Below are 12,086 nucleotides of genomic sequence, written 5' to 3' on the forward strand. Positions count from 1 at the left end.
GGTAGGGTGAGCTGGAGTTGAATATTGAAATAGACATCTAAATACTTTTTCTCCCAAATCTAAAATACTTCATGCAGTAGGAAAAAAAGTTTATTACTAATTATTACCTCAAATATATTTACTTGATAGCTTTCCTAATATTCAGTGGAAAGAGATGCCATATTTTTTTCTGAAAATAAAAAAGCTTTCCATTAAATGAGGGTAAAAATGTAAAGCTGTGTCTGAATTATTAACATAACAGAGCCAAGTAAATAATCACTGACAAAGACAATACTGATGCTTTATTGGTATTTCAATAAAACCTACTAACAAGATGTAAAATATAAGCCTATTGATTATAACATCTTGCTATTAAGGGAAGTTGCCAGACTACTTAACTATTACTTTTGGACCCTAAATTATTACTCATAATATCTGGACATCATTTTTAAAGATGATGTAGAATTAATTTTTTAGATGTAAGATAAGTAAAAATCAAATCTAATCCTAACCCCTGAAACTTGTTAAGAACAGTTTCTAAGAACATATTAAGTTTAAGCTGTTTTAAATAAATTTAAAATACTCTTTAGAATTTGATTCTAATTAGATTAAAAATACATAACTCTTTGGGGCACAGTGGCAAACGCTGGTAGTCCCAACTGCTTGGAGTGCTGAGGTGGGAGGATTGCTTGAGCCCAGGAGTTCAGTTCCAGCCTGGGCAACAAAACAAGATGATGTCTCTTAAAAAATTACTTTTAGGGACATACTCTTGACCATAGCCTTTTTTGCTAAGTAGAGATCATTATTAAAGGAAATTATTCAAGATAAACTATTAATTGCATTTACATGAAGCAAAATAATAATATGCTCAAAGTATTAAAATAACCCTTTGCTGATGTTGCATGACAGGTAAAAGGAACCTTATAACCGTGAGAAAGTTATAAAATAAATGTTATCATAGATTTATTCTAAAGAATGATTTATTTTAAATAAATATATAAATCATAGTTTATTTTAAATAAATCAATCATAGTTTATTTTAAATAAATCAATCATGATTTATTTTAAATAAATCAATCAATCATGAATGATTTATTTTAGAATTAATATTAGAATACCAAATGTAATTAGGAGGAGACACATGCATGAGCATGCACATACATGCATGCACATCCAAAGTGTAAAATATCGGTTGGGTGTGGTGGCTCACACCTGTAATCCCAGCACTTTGGGAGGTCGAGGCAGGCGGATCACCTGAAGTCAGGAGTTTCAGACCTTCCTGGCCAACATGGTGAAACCTCATCTCTACTAAAAACACAAAAATTAACTGGACGTGGTGGTGCACTCCTGTAATCCCAGCTACTTGGGAGGCTGAGGCAGGAGAATCACTTGAACCCGGGAGGCAGAGGTTGCAGTGAGCTGAGATTGTGCCACTGCACTCCAGCCAGGGCAACAGAGTGAGACTCAGTCTCAAAAAAGAAAAAAAAAAGTGTAAAACATCAGTCATTTCAATGAATAACATTATGTAGGACCAACATCTGAAATTGGGTAGAGTGTTTACTTTTCATCAGACTGTATCAATCCACTTTGGTAACATTTTGGGGAAATAAACTGAATAAGTTGGAAATGTTTTCATGGTTCAATAAGCATATGTTTTTGTCGTCAATAATATTTTTATAGATCTATAAAGTATGAAATACTTCAGTTAACATTTTAGAAATGAAAAAGATACATTAACATTGAAGGAATGCAAAATGGAGATATGTATTTAAATTTGTACATACTTTGAATTCGTCATGTATTTTGAAACAAGATAAATTGATGGCTTAAACGTCTTTTAAAATGAAATTTTGAGACAATGTATTTTATTTTCAGGTTCAGGAAAATAGATAGATTATCTCCTTTTTGGAAGTTATATTTTTATGAATAAAAAATAAGTGTACATTTAAGACAGCTGGCAAAATTATGAACAGTATGTGTAACGATGAAATTCAATGCATGAGAGACATGGAGTCCAATTCTAATTAAGTAAATTCTCTAAAATGTAAATTAATTGTGTTTACCACCAAAACACCATCTGCTTCTAATAACTGAAAATTGTTAAGTAAATGGAAGAGTTGTATTATGCTGAAAAATATCTGTCTTTTATTTCACAGTAGAAAAAGCAAAACAAGAATCTCTTAACTGTTGTGCACAATATTATAGAGCTTTTCTCATCACTTAAAAATTGCAAGATATATAATTAGTTTCTACCTAGTTATGTAACTATGGATATGTGTGTAAGCATATTTGTCCATATCTGTATTCCTTTCCATGTTTATGAATCAAATGTATTTTGTTCTACTAGTGAGAAAGACAATGTATCAAATTAGTATTGTTTTTCATATATTCTCTGATTTTTTTTTACCTTTATATGATAAAATATGGATTAAATGGACCAAGAGCACATCAATACTGCATTCCCAATGAAAAAACTACCAGAAAACTTATGCGATAGCTAAATATTGAATTATATAATTTTGACATTTATCAATTGGTAATGTAAGAAATACTCATAAAATAAAGTTTAGGTTATACTTATTCATTTTGATCTCTACAAAATGAAATAATAAAGTGTGTGAGGATGAATATCATTATCATGATTTTTTTTCTTTTTGCCCTAATATATCTAGAGCTTACCACTTCTAAACCTATTAATATATTCTCAATAGGAAAGCCATATAATTTGTTTTGCAGTATCCTGGATACACTTCTTCTGCTACTCAAATTGTTTTGCCATAATTGTTTAACAAGTCTGTGGAGTATTATCTTGATAACAACTCTAAGTAAAACTTTTCTTAAATTTAAATGGAAAATTCGTTGCACTGCCTTTGCTCCGTTCGTTTTCTCCTTCCATCAGTTGGCTGTTAATACATTAAATTCCACCCGGAGGAATTTAAATTAAGAAATCGGATGATTTTAAAAAGCAGGTAATCTCACGATAATATTTAAAAGAGCTTGTATTTTATAATCTGTTAAAATTGTAACATATAGTTTCTTAAAAATTTTGTCTCTATGGGTTTGTAAAAGTAGAGCAACTGAGTCCTATATACAGAATACATTTAATTAGTTGATATTAAAATAATCCTTTTTGAGCCAATTAGTTAAATCGACATGTAACAACAGGACATAACACCCAACATCACTCCTTTATTTATCTCATTCTTTTTCTCCTGCTTCTGTGTTTGCTTTTATTTTCCTACAGCCTCTTAAATTTTGTCATTTTCATTGAGACCTTATGCATCTCTTCCATTTTATTAAGAAAGAAAAAGATACGATATAGGAACAGCGTTTGATGGGAATTCAGGAAAATCATATATGTCTACTAATAGTTTCAAAGACATAGTGCCTATAAAACCCTGGATGTAAAGTTACAATAAAAATGAATTACATTTAACTACCAGTTTTACATGAGATAAAACCTGTTTAATAATGAGGAGTGAGAGGAGGGGAAAAATTTTAATTGTTGACTGATGTGAGTAATTTGATAACACAAAACCCAGGGTGGAATCAGGGACTAGAAAAGGAGCCAACCTGTGGAAGTATTTTAGTATGATTTGCATGAATTAAACTATGACAGCTGTGTAATCAAGCTGATTATATTTTTCTTCAACACTGTGTGCTCTGAGCCAGTTAGACACATCAGAGTCTGCCACGGATGTTGCAGATGGCCTCAAATTATTGCTACTTCTCCCATTAACAGGTGGAGTCTAATTCTACTCCCTTTGAATCCGGGTTTGCCTTGTTTACTTGATGAATTGAATTTGTGGCAAAGGACATTCTGAGATTTCCAAAGCTGCTTTATAAGAAGTCTTGTAGGCGGGGTGCAGTGGCTCACGCCTGTAATCCCAGCACTTTGGGAGGCCGAGTTGGGAAGATCTCGAGGTCAGGAGTTTGAGAACAGCCTGGCCAATATGGTGAAACCCCTGTCTCTACTAAAAATACAAAAATTAGCCGTGTGTGGTGGGGGCGCCTGTAATCCCAGCTACTGAGGAGGCTGAGGCAGCAGAATCGCTTGAACCCGGGAGGCGGAGGTTGCAGTGAGCCGAGATCGCGCCACTGCACTCCAGCCTGGGAGACAGAGAGAGACTCCGTCTCGAAAAACGAAAAACAAAAAAAGAAGCCTTGGAGCTTCTACCCAAGCCTCTTGGAATGCTGCTGCTGGAAGAACCTTGTCATGATGTAAAAAGTCCAAAAACCTTGAGATTATTGTACTGTTCAAAGAGAAAAAGGTGCCCAGGCAACCTCCACTAGTCCAGCTAGTCTAGCCCAGATGTCAGACATGTGATTGAATAGACATTTTGAATCCACAAACAGCCAAAACTAAGACTTCACATATATGGCCCTCAGTAAGCCATGACAGTCATTTCCACTTGTTTGAACCACCTAAGCTCAGTCATTGTGGGACCGAGCTGAGACCTCTCTGTGGTGGTTTGCACAGATTTCTGGTCCATAAAATCGCCAACACATTACAATGGTTGTTACTAGGTTGGTGCAAAGCAGTTGCGGTTTCCATCATTAAAAATAGTGGCAAAAACTGCAATTACTATTGCACCAAGACCTTTTCATACAAGGTCCTATTTTTGTGGTTTCTTAGGCATTGTAGATACACGAAGTAACATCTAATAGAAACAATCTGGTGAGTATGACACATAAAAATTAGTCTGTAGTGCATGTTGAACAGTGGTGAAATGGACAATATTAACTGATTTTGTTTGGCCAAAGGGTGAGTGCATCAATTTGTATGGCCTGTATATGTCTGCCTGTGTTGAGTGGAATGGATATCAAATTGTACTGCACAGGGAACCACGAATTCTATTTTATGCTCCATGTAAGAAATGTCGTTTTGTCCCCAATTACTGTGTTACTAGTTCCTCAATTTAAAACCTTCAGTATGAACTACAAGGACAGATGTTTAAAAGGCAGCTAGTAAGAAAACATAAAACTCAAAATAGAGTATTTCATGGAATAGTATGAAAATCAGGCAGCGTGTCACAGAATGTGCAAAACATTCTTGCCTTACATATATTTAGCATTTGTAATTTTGCCTATACTTGGTACAACTGGTAATAATAAGGAGTTGAAAGGAGGCATACATGTTTCCAGACTCTTGTAGGGGAGATTATATTTTAATTGGATGACCAATGATTTGACAGACTTGTATCCATATGGATAATATTTTTGAATCCCTTTATTGGTTGTTTTCTCTGGCATGCTCTGTAATTACCTTCTGGAGAAGAGTGTAAAAGCCACCTCAAGAAAGCAAAAGATATGAAAAAGAAATGTGTGAATGAGAGTGGGGTAAATTAAGAAGTTCGGGTTCAGTGGGGCTTGTTTCTTCCTCCGCCTTCAGGAATGTACCTGAGGGCAGAGGGCCCTGGGCTATAGAAACATTTGGAATAATTTTCTGCCTGTGGCAGTATCACCAAAAGGAGAGAATTTAGAAAATGTTCAGGTCTTTTCCACAGTGAGTAAGAGGGTGGTTCTGAAATATAGTGGGATGTTACACATTCTACAAGGCATGAAACAATCTGGCACAAGGAAGACTTAATCTGCCCAAAATGCCCGTAGATGGTGCTTTCTCTCCCAGCAGCCTGGTTTAAGAGAAAGTCTGGGCAAAAGCCTATGACTCAGAGAGAGAGACCCTGTATTCTGGCTCTCCCAACATTGAGTCTTGAGTTCAAAACCTTGAATCCACCACTTATTTTCTAGTTAACTTGTATCAACCATTCAACCTTTCTATGCTCCATTTTCCTTTGTCTTCAAGTGAGGTTTAATTGTGTTTTGTTGTAGTTGTTACTGTTTTTTTGTAAGACAGGGTCTCACTCTGTTGCCCACGTTAGAGTGCAGTGGCACAATCATGGCTCACTGTGGCCTTAACCTCCTGGGCTCGAGCGATCCTCCCACCTCAGCCTTCCCAGTAGACAGGACTACAGGAATGCAACAACACACCCAACTAATTTTTTACTTTTTGTAAAGACGGGGTTTAGGGGTTTCAACATGTTGCCAAGGCTGGTCGTGAACTCCTGAGCTCAAGTGATCCACCTGCCACGGCCTTCCAAAGTTCTGGGATTACAGGCTCGAGCTTGGCCTAGTAGGGTTTAATTGTAACTGTTTCAAAGAATTGTTTCAGCATATTTAAACATATTGAAAATGAAATACATATGTCATTTATATTACACACACACACCTCCTTTAGGATGATATTCTTTGTGATAAAAGAAAATCCATTTTGGACTAAAGTATTACTAGGACTCTAAAATTTGTGACATTTGTAACATAAGATGATGAAGGGACAAAAAAATGTGTTGAAATCTGTCCATTTTATAATCCTTCTTAGAGACATTGATATTTCTTTACAAAATCCAAATAAAATTTTTAACTGATTGTTTAAATGACACTTCTGTCTATAGTTTTCCTTAGTTTTGGAAGGTTGAATAAAGGACAGAATTTCTATAGGATAGTCTTTAGCTTTTTTCCTACAGCCTGCTTCTCTCTCTTATTCTCTCTCTCTCTATCTGTCATTATTGTTATATGATTTTGCACAGCTGCTGCTCCCATGTCAAAATAGTGCTTCTAAACTGATACTTCCCATAACCTCAAGGTTTTCCCCTTTTGCTTCTGCTCAAAACTTCTCAACAGATGACCCAATACCTCATGACTTTAAGAAACTAGGATCAAACCTCTCCGAATTCCTCTCTTCCACTTCCAAATGAATGATTGTTTTTTACCTGTCTTTATGCTGCTATCATAAAGAAATATTTCAACTATCAGCAAGTTAAATCTCTTCTACACATAGTTTTCATTGTAAAGAATCTAACACTCTTTAATCGTTTATTTCAACAATTCTTACTACTGCAGTATTTGTATATCCAATTACTCATTTTCCAATTTTTTTTTTCTTTTTTCTTTTTTAAGACATTGCCTTGTTCTGTTACCCAGGCTGGAGTACAGTAGCTTGATTATAGCCATGTCAGCCTTGAACTCTGGGACTCAAAGGAGTGTCCTGTCTCAGCCTCTCAAGTAGCTGGGACTGCAGGTGTGTGTCACCATCCTCAGATAATTTTTATTTTTTGTAGAGACAGGGTCTCTCCATGTTGCCCAGGCTGGTCTCAAACTCTTGGGCTTAAGTGATGCTCCCATCTATAACATCTCAAAGTGCTAGGATTACAGGTGTGAGACACTGTGGCCAGACTTTAAAAAAAATAAATCTACATATAAAATCATTCGGGAATTTTACTTTATAAAATGTTCTATTTTGAGCATATTATCTCCTTCAACTATTATATTAATTCTATTCTCTCCACTAAAAGTTACAAAAAACTATTATTTGAAAAAGCAGTCTATAATTCCTAGTTCCTTTTTTATAGTTCATTTTTCCTTATACACATTTCACTATAGCACTGCCCTGATAATCCAGCTGTAACTGAAACAATTATACCTTTTAGGAGACTTTCAATTTACCTTTTCCAGCATTGCTTCTGATATCTTTTATGAACATAATTTACCTTTATTATTCTCCCCCATCTATTTTAAACCTATGTTAATATTTAATTTTAATATATATATAGGCATATTTGAACATATATCTAATGTACACAAATAATGTATTTGTTTCACCTGTTTTGTATTCATTTTAAATTCTTTCTCTTCATCTTTTAATTCATCTTCATTTTTATATACACACACATAAAATCACTCAGAAAAATAATTAAAAGGTAATGTATAGTCAGGCTCAATTTTCACTTTTCTAGAAATCTTTTTTTTCTGAAGATCTGCATTCCATCAAATATCATTTCCCTTCATTCTGAAGATTCTCACTGACCATTTTTTGCAGTTCCTGTCTGTTGAGTGCAAAATCTCTTGGGCATTTTTGTCTGAAAATGCTTTTGTTTTAGCTTCATTTGAAAGGATTGTCCCACTAGATAGAAGTTCTGGGTTGACAGATTACAAAATAACCTTTTAGAACTCTAAATATGTTATTTTGTTATCTTTTAGTCTCCATTACTTCTAAGAAGTCAGCCATATGACAATGTTGCACTGTGTGTAATATTCCCTCTAGCTGGTGGCCGATTTTCAGTTTTCTCTTTGATTTCCTGGGGTAGACTTTAAGAGGAGGGGCATTGAGGTCTGATGGCCTGGGTTTGAGTAGCAGGTGTGAAATTTCTACACTCTGGAATATTTGCAGATTATTCGGCTCTCAACTGTTGAGTGCTTCTATCTAAAAAGTAGGAGTGATAATAACAAACCACAGCATATTAATAATTAAATGAGGAAGTATTATGAATGTCCTGAAAAATGTAGGACATGTATTAAATAATCTGTGAATAATTATCAATACACAAGTGTTTACTCATATATATTGTACACTGTGCAGATTATAAGCTGTTTGAGATTTAAAAATAACATGTGTTATGGATGGATAAAGAAAATATGGCAAATACACATCACGGAATACTCTGCAGCCATAAAAAAGCATGAAACCACGTCCTTTGCAGCAACTTGGATGCAGCTGCAGTCTATTATTCCAAGTGAATTAACACAAGAACAGAAAATCAAATACTCCATGTTTTCATCTTTATGTCTATGGCTACCCAATGCTAACCTCACACTTATAAGTGGATGTTTCAAGAGTACATGTGCAGGTTTGTTAATATGGGTCTATTACATGCACTTATAAGTGGAAAGTTAGCATTGGGTATCCATAGACATAAAGATGAGAACAATAGACACTGAGGACTACTAAACAGGGAATAGATGAAGGAGGACAAGAGCTGAAAAACTATGTATTGGGTACTATGCTCACTACCTGGGTGACAGGATTATTTGTGCCTCCAAAACTCAGTGTCATGAAATATACCCATATTAACAAACCGGCACGTGTATGTATTCCTTGAATCTAAAATAAAAGTTGAAATTATTTTTTTTAAAGTACCCATTTTTTCCTGTTTTATCAGTGCCTGAAATTTTTCTCATTTATTAGTATTTATAGAGAGAGCAAATTTAGAAATTATTTGTGGATTTTTGTCCATTGATATTTATTTTGTGAAAACTTATTTTGAGTCATATGTGTCCTTATGTATATTCCATTTCTGTGTTTAGTTTTAGGGGAAATATTCTTTTTCTGGTTGATTTTCAAGGTTCATATGCTAGAAAAAAGGAAAACTTTCTACCAAAGAGACATATTTTAATGTAAAAATATGAATTTTATTTAATGTATCTGCATTAAATGGAATGAGTTACAAGAGAAGGAGCAAAAATCTTCAATAAATATTGATTAGTTAACAATGTTAATTTTGTACATTGTATCTGAGGCGTTACTTAAATGCTGGCAACATACTAGTAAATTAGACAAAGAATTTAAATTATGTAGATTTTTTTCATTGTAGGAGTTGGAAAAAACAACAATAATGAAAGCATGTAGAGAGGGGTGTCAAAATTTGTTCATGACAACTCTGATATGTGGAGAAAACAGCATTTTCAACTTGTTATAACCTGTTATATTGATTTCTTCAGAAACTACAATTGGATGGTTAGTTGGATTCCAGCATGCTGCTGCATAACGGGAATGGAGACGGAAACGCCCTAGCTGTTTTCATTAGTGACATTTATCATAGATACTAATTTAAACAGTCTTTGTATATAAGGCTTTGTTTCATTAGCTAAAGTATCCAGGCTCTCAGCTACCTACACCTCTCTAACACTTGCACCTGCTTCTCTCCTTTACGTAAGTGCTGGGTGCTTGGCAAAGAGAGGGCACTTGGCTCTGCAGAATGTCCTTGCATTGTTCTCCGATGCCTCCCTCACTGGGTCTAAAATACCCAGCTGAAATCCATGTTTGACTGAACTCATAATTTAATTTGTCTTTTTCAGTTGATTCAAAACCTGGCAACTTTTGCTTACTGATTTGACTTCATCTCCCCTGACAGAAGCCGATCCTGAATTTCTCCTGTGTTCCCATCCAACTTGCTGATGCTACTATCCCCCAGTAGCACACATTATTGTATAACTCAACCTCAGAGGGTGGTCCCCTCAGGAGATCCTCTGACTCTCACACAGTACCCATCTGAGATGGGTCCCCTGAAGCCATGGTAAGGTATCTTCATGTACTCTTAGATTTCATGCTGGCACCCTTGGGGTCTGAATTTGCACCATCCAGTTGACTGGTCCATGTTGTAGGCACAGACAGCACGGTCTGATGTTGACATTTCCCTCAGAATTATAAAAGAGTTACAATTATTAATATCAATGCACCCCCTAACTTGCAAAATCTAAACTCAGAGAAGGAAAAAATAAGAAAAATATATATATATACACATAAATTTTTAAAAATCTGCTGATTATGTTTCTCTGCTTCTCTTTTTCCAAATCCTCCACAGGTTCCCCTTCCCTGATAAAATATCCTTCTCCTATCATCATCATTTTTTCCTCTTACCATCCTTCAGATTAATGCCTAGTTTGTGTATATGGTATTCTAACAAATCAATTTTGGGGAGGGGTGTCAAAATCCATTTATTTTATTTATTTATTTATTTATTTATTTATTTATTTATTTATTTTTAATGAAGACAGAGTCTTGCTCTGTTGCCCAGGCTGTAGTGTAGTGGCATGATCTCAGCTCACTGTAACTTCCGCCTCCCAAATTCAAGGAATTCTCCTGCCTCAGCCTCCCGCGTAGCTGGGATTACAGGCGCAGGCAGCCATGCCTGACTAATTTTTTGTATTTTTTAGTAGAGATGGGTTTTCACCATGTTGCCCAAGCTGGTCTCGAACTCCTGAGCTCAGGCAATCTGCCCACCTCGGCCTCCCAACGTGCTGGGATTATAGGCGTGAGCCACTGCATCCAGCCTCAAAATCCATTTCTAACCATATCCACTAATAAATGTTATATAAAACTTGACAGATACAGTTTTAAGGGAAAAAATACTCCTTTTATGGGTACAAAAAATTAGAAAAAATGCATAAGACCTACTATTTGATAGCACATTGGGGTGACTATGGTCAATAATAATTTAATTATATATTTAATTGCATATTTTAAAATAACTTCAGAGTAATTGGGCTGTTTGTAACTAAAGAATAAATGCTTGAGGGGATGGATACCTCCATTCTTTGTGATGTTCTCACTTCACATTGCATGCCTGTATCAAAACGTCTCTTGTACCACATAAATATATGCACCTAATATGTACCCACAAAATTTAAAAAAAAATACTTTTATTATAATGCTGGAGCTAGTCTTTCCTGTTCCTATAAAACTTTGAATGTTTAAATTGTGTAATGCCATAAGCAGGTATTTAGAGAGGTGACATTTGGATGGAAATTATTGCAAATTCATGCTTAAACATCTTTTTTGGTCTATAATAAAGGAAAGTCTGGGCAAATAAATGCATAACCTGAGATTTAAAAAATAGTACCTAATACTGACTTTAAGAAAGGAAGTGCTGGACTATTGTATTGTTATCTTGACTGAGCTTTAAGGTTGCGGAGTGTTTAGAATTTTCTCAAACATATATGTCATGCTGGGAAGATTTAATTCTGAGGCAGTATCAGAGGGCTCACTGAGGCAGGACTAAATTGAAAGTGGAAGAAAATTATTTTTCTCTCTGGGGTCCAGGAATGAGCTAGGTTCAGACTTTCACATTGATTTTTGTGATTGTGGATGAGCTACTCTTGACTGCGTGAACACACAAAAGTGGCCAATAGGAAGCTAGCTCGGGGAGACAACGAAGTGCAAGTTAGCTTCCATCAGAAAGAATGGAGACCACACTTACTATATCACAACTTGTATTACAGTTTCATTAAGGATCTGAATACTTGGCTGTCATAGCGTACTATGGATATTTCAGAAAACCCTAGGACCTCATTGCCAGCAGGTTTTAGTAAGATGCCAGAATACTCCAAATTTTCTCTTAGTTATTGGGCCTGGAAAACTTATAAATGGTTTATATTTTCTCAAGAGAAAAAAAAAGTGTCCTTGAGTTAAATTATGGCCTAGGTTTGAACTTTGAACAACATGTGCACTTGTCTTCAGAAACCTTTTGTCTTTTCTGAGCTGGAAATGTAAG

This window comes from Macaca mulatta, chromosome 3 (genome assembly GCF_049350105.2).
Source record: "Macaca mulatta isolate MMU2019108-1 chromosome 3, T2T-MMU8v2.0, whole genome shotgun sequence".
NCBI classification, from domain to species: Eukaryota; Metazoa; Chordata; class Mammalia; order Primates; family Cercopithecidae; genus Macaca; species Macaca mulatta.